This window comes from Hyperolius riggenbachi, chromosome 10, assembly GCF_040937935.1.
Source record: "Hyperolius riggenbachi isolate aHypRig1 chromosome 10, aHypRig1.pri, whole genome shotgun sequence".
Taxonomy (NCBI): Eukaryota; Metazoa; Chordata; class Amphibia; order Anura; family Hyperoliidae; genus Hyperolius; species Hyperolius riggenbachi.
In genome coordinates this window covers 76764705-76770576 of record NC_090655.1, presented here as the reverse complement: position 1 = coordinate 76770576, position 5872 = coordinate 76764705, and the positions used below count along the sequence as shown (strand labels likewise).

The window sequence follows — 5872 nt, the reverse complement described above, 5'->3', positions numbered from 1 at the left end:
TCATACATCAGGGAATTGCTTCTCTCCAGAATGCTAAGCAACACAAGTGGATGGAAAAAAATTGTTAAAGTAGTAAGTTATATGCAGTTATGTACAACTTTTGAATTAACGAGTAAGCTTGTCTGTTATTTATGCCCAGTTTATGAGACTCACAATAAAACCCTCTGTGCCTTGGCCAGTAGGTGCAGTACCAATGCTGGCTGTTGTCTTTTGCCTGTAACGTCTCACTTAATTTCCCTGTAGAAATATATTTCTTGTTAGAGCCTGATATGACCTGCAATATTTTCTGTAGCCCGCTTCTCTGTTTCTCATGGAAGTTGTCCAACACGATTTAAAATGTTCCTTCTATATTGCGTATGGCAAGTGCAAGCCCATGTCATCACCTGATTACATGCTGGCTTCACAAACATTCTCCTTACCAATCTCAATGTTAAATTAAATTAACACAGCAAGATGTGCAACTGTATATATGAGATCCGATCAGTGAAAAGGTTCCCTGGCCTTGTGTTTGTATTCTTTGGAAAGGTGCTCATTTTCCTGGACTTTCAGCCGCTGGGTTGTGGCTTAAGAGACCTTGCAGTTTGTGGTTGGCTAGATGTGGTAATAAGGAAAACTGAACAACGCATGGGGCCAAGTTATGTTTATAGGTTTTAGTTCCATGAAATATTTAGCAATAACCTTATGAAAATGTTTGCAACAAGACATTTATTTGAACATTATTCGATAAGAGAGATTACCTTAGGGCAATGTCACAGGGATAGCTGGGTCATGGCAACTAGTTGCTGAGACTAGTCAGGTGCACTAGTTGACTAGCTGCTATGACTTTCAAATCCATTTAAATGTATAAGTCAGAGGACCAAGGCACACGGGTGATTGAGTTGGCAGCAGCTAGTTGTTCAACATAGTAACTAGATACTACCACTAGTGACTAGTTGTTATTGCTGGCCAACCACAAACTGTTGTTATTGCTGACAGATTATTTGGAATCTACTTTCTGTGTATACGCACCGATAAGCCTTCCCACACATATGCTGATCTCCCTTCTCTTGTCCTAAAAAAAATAGGCCTAAAGCTATGACCCACAGATTGAACATCCACCCCAATGTGCTGCTGTCACCCCCCCCTCCTCCCCCATGCAAAGCGCCGATTTGAAGGTACAAGATGGGACTTTGTGTTCCATCACCGCAAAGTGCATGTCCGAACAGATCCTAAACTTGAAGGCGCTCAGAGCTGGGGAAAATAAAAAGATTTTATACATACCTGGGGTTTCTTTCAGGCTTCCAGCCCCATCCGCCTGGACTGCTCGCACGCCGCCGTCCTCCGCTGCCCGCAGCTATGAGAACCGAGTCCTGTCTCTTACGTCATCTGAGCCAGCCTACGCAGGAGAAGTGCGCCCTCTACGTATCTCTCCGGCGGCTGCTGGAGAGATGCGCAAACAACGCACTTCTCTTACGCTAGACTGGCTCCAACTGACGGAAGCGCAGGGACCCGCTTCTCGTAGTTGCGGGCAGCGGAGGACAGCGCCGTGCAAGCGATGCAGGCGGATGGGGCTGGGGGAAGCCCCAGGTATGCATAAAATCTTTTTAATTTTCAGCTCTGGTACACTTTAAAGAGAATCTGTAAAAAAAAGGGGAGAGCCTTTGTACCCTTATGAGGCCTTCACCATCTTCCTAAACCTCAGGGATCCAGCTCTGGCTCCCCCGAAACTACAGCTGACAAGGATGTTGGCTGTGGCACAGGCGAAACGTAAATTGATGTGTACACTTTTTACAGGAACTTCACATTTTTACTTAGAAAAAGCCATAAAAACATAATTTTTGCAGACATTTTAGACACCAATATTTATTTTGGAGACCTGCATTTAGTGAGTCAGATTTGGATGACTCTCCCCCCATGTTTGGAGGATATTTCTGTTTTCATATTGTCTGGATGGCACTTAAAAACATAGAAGGTGCTCACATTTCTTTCCATTCTTCCACAGGAATCACATCTGTAACCTTCCAGAAAGTGTGTGGTGCAGGTGCATGCATGGTGCCAGTCTTGCTGTGTTAGACTCGCTATGTAATGTATTGGCACAGATGTAATGTTGAATATTTACACTCTCAGATTGTGCTCTCCATTATGAAATGAAATATTGCAACTAAACCTGTCATGAGAGGGTTCTGGACGCTGCCACGCCTGTCCTTCCCTGAAAGATGCCAGCTTTCTTGCTGTTATGCTAATCTTCCAGTTTCTATAATAATGCACTCAAGGCCACATTTATACTTGTTTTGCCCCTAGGCCAGGAATGTTGTGGCTCCACTTTCTTGTGCAGCAGTGCCCCTCCCATTCCATGTGCAGTCCCCTCCTCCCTGCATAATCCATGTACAGCAGCCCTTTTCTTTAAAATGACACAGAAGTGGAAAAAAAAACGTACGATATAATGAATTGTATGTGTAGTACGGACAATTAATAGAACATAAGTAGCAAGGAAAAGTCTCATATTGTTATTTTCAGTTATATACTGTAGCTTATTTTCTGTTACATTGCATCATTTTCTAATATTTTCAGTTTACAAATTACACTTTGTATTTTAAATGATGAAACAGAGCAGAGCTAATGACCCTTTGAACTTTGTGACAGTAAAACCTTAAAAAAACAAGAAAGAGTGAGAGATGGGTTGAGTGCTTCAGAAAACAGCACTGTAGCTGACCCAAGTTGGGTTAAAGAGTTCAGAGAAGCTCTTTTGCATAGATAACTGAAGTTTCTTAACTCTTCCTGTACTGGAAACAATATGAGACTCATATCTGTGCTAATAATGTTCTATCTCTTACCTGTACTACACATACACATTATATCATACGCTTATTTTCAATTCAGATTCCCTTTTATAAACAGCTCCCTTGAGCATCAATTTCCCTTTTTCATGTGTTGCTCCCCATTTTCAGCCTCCTCTTTATAATGTAGCAACTCCCTGTATATCCAGGTGCCTCCTTGGGCTGCAGCCACCCAAGGCCCCGGCCTTTACGGCCTCTCCAGAAATGCAGTTATTTGGCGCAAGTATACCGATTAAGAGGATTTCTTAGTTTCATTATCTATACTTTTGGGTTTTAGGGGCTGGGTTCAGGCTATATTAGGCCAGATAACAGAAACTATAGAGCCAGGAACCTGTTTATATAGCCGGAAAGACCCAATGTTTAGGTAGACCAAGATCGGCGGCGGGGATGGGGGGGGGGGCAGGGTGCATCATACTGTCTCATTAGTAACTGCGCCACCTGTGATGTCATCTTAGGGAGGAGCTGTTACCAGTGAGACGGGACACCAAAGACCAAGGAGGAGATGTGATGCGTGTGGGTCTCGGAGACATGAGTTGCAACCGCTCCATACTTTCCTCACCATCAGTTCCTCTCAGAAGCTTACCATTTTCTTTTAACAACAACTGGATCTAGTCACTGTAGCAAATAGCTTGGCGTTTTTCTCTGCGACAAGAGAGGAGGTGGGGCCAGGTGCCGGAAGTCGGGTGATGCAGGGATTTCAGGATGGCATCGCAGGACAAGACTTCTTGTTTTTGCTCTGGAGATCCTGTTTCATTAAAGAGAGCCCGAGGTGGGCTCATAAAATAAAACTGATACCTGATCCGGGGGCTGAGATATCTCTCTCTCCCAGCATGCAGGGAGGCAGGGGAGTGGCAGGGGGCGTGGCCGGGGAGAGAGAGCTGCTCAATTGCAGCTCTGGAAACCCTGCAGGAACGCCCGTGGTGGGCACTTTGAACAGGCAATGCCTCTCCTCTGTTTACCCTCCGAGATAGCAACAAATATTGTTGCTAATTTTGTGAGGTGATAATGCGGCGGTGGGGGACATGTCATGAGGCAGAGAACATGCCTCTGTGTCCCATCTGCCCCCCAAGGAACTGCCTCTGGTTCTCTTTAAATACTGCCTATGGCATGTCACTTTCCTCGTAAGAAAAAAAACACACACTGACAGGAGGTCCTTTAACTACCAAATGACTGCGTCACGCCGATGGGTGTGACCACGGCGGTAGCCCAGGGCCGCCTAACGCTGATCGGCATCAAGTCCTGGAGCTGCAGTTTAGCAGGGAACGCGTGCGTGCATGCGTGATCATTCCCTGCCGGTGCTAGCTGCAATTGCGGCTAGCAGGCTGGTTTCCGCCGAAAGGGGAAATAATTCCCCTTTCTTTGCCTTTGTACTCGGCTGTCCCCTAGATTGGCTGGGGATTGAAGCCTTCTCATAGGCTGATGTGTATGAGAGGCGGAGATGAGTGACGATCGCCGTCCTATGGCGATTAGGACGGCACAGGGGGGAGGGAGGGAAAAGCCTCCCTTTTCTCATAGAAAAAAAACAAAGATCACAGCAGCGATCAGAGACCTCCGGCAGAGTGTCCTATTAAGGGCAACAAAAGGAGGCAAAATTCATTTGTGTGGTGAGTTGTAGAGCTGTGCAGCAACCTGACCAAGCTGCACAGCCCTGTATTGTGAAAAATAGCCTGGTCTTTAGGTACACCACCTGTGGTCCTGAAGTGGTTAAGCCAGAAATGTTTAAAGTGTATCAGAGACAAACTATATTCAAAGTTTTATACATACCTGGGTCTTCCTCCAGCCCCATCCGCACAGATCGCTCCCACGCCGCCGTCCTCAGTCTTCTCCTTCTTCTGTACCGAGTCCCGTAAGTTCAGCCAGTCTGAGCAAGCGCAGTGCGCTCCCTCTGGTGGAGAATAGTACTGCGCTTTTTTCTTTCTTTCTCTCCTTGCAAATCTTTAGTAAAAGGCGAAAGATTTATGCGATCTGAAGAGAAACCAGAGTAGTCAAATTTTCAAACAGGAAGAGGCAGGCTTGCTGTGATGATACCTCCTATTACCCTCTAATTCTCTCCTCTTCCCTGCTCCATTTACTACTCCTTAGGAAACATCACTACAAGCTTGCCTCTTACTGTCTGAAGATCTAACTTTAGCCAAAAGTCAGATTTTTCAAGGAAAGTTTACAGGAACTAGGAGGAATGAGGACAGAAATGGACAATGACAGAGATATATGGATCCAGCATAAACATATCTCTGGGCTTCCTTTAGGGAGCCTTTTCAGGTTAGGTATACATTAAGACTGGTGTACAAGGTTAGAATTGTTCTAATGGCCAGAGATTTTCCTCCGAGGAAGCACAGCTGTCATGTGAAACGGCTGTCAGTCCAGGTCTAAGCCACAGCCTGTTTGATATCCTGTTTGCTAGTTTGAGTACAATAAATGTGGACTCCAACAGCACCAAGCTCGTTTTTCCATATCTGTACTTGATTGCTTTTGTCTTTCCTGTGAACATGGCACCTAGGACTACCACTCCAGCTGGCTCATAGAAGAGTGCTTAGCGCATCTCTGCTTGCTTTTTTCTTTTAGTGCCAGCTGCTTTTTCCTGCCTGTCTTCATTCTGAGTACATTGTACTTTGTGTATTTATCCAGTGTTGCTTGATTTACCCTCCGTTCTGCAGATCAGTGTACATTTGTATATAACATCATCCCACAGAACATATTGGCTCTATGGAAGCTGTTTCAGCATCCAGGCTCCACACAATGGCCTTGCCTGATGCAGCTATTTCCAGCCTCTATTACTTTTGCAGGCCTGGCATAGCTATCAACCTGCTTGCTGTCTTCCAGTCACTCAGCCAAAATAGTAGGAAAGTCAGTGGGAATAGTTTTACTTTTAAGAGCTTTCCGGGGCAGTAAACTTATGTGACTCTGTTGCATAAAGGTCTGTTTTCAATTTACATTTCTATGATGTTTTGGTGCACTGTTATGAAACAACACAATGCAAATTACACAAGGCACTGGCATGACTTCTCAGGCTTGTTATACACTTAAAGGAAACCTCAAATAATGATACTGTAAATGTT

At 45.0% G+C, this 5872-nt stretch overlaps 1 non-coding gene across 1 annotated transcript; it reads right to left on the bottom strand.

Annotated features, from left to right (window-relative positions):
- Positions 1-4686: 4686 nt before the first annotated feature.
- LOC137537377 (U5 spliceosomal RNA) lies at positions 4687-4800 on the bottom strand. The gene has a single exon (XR_011024613.1). It is a non-coding gene; the product is annotated as a U5 spliceosomal RNA (small nuclear RNA).
- Positions 4801-5872: the final 1072 nt, after the last annotated feature.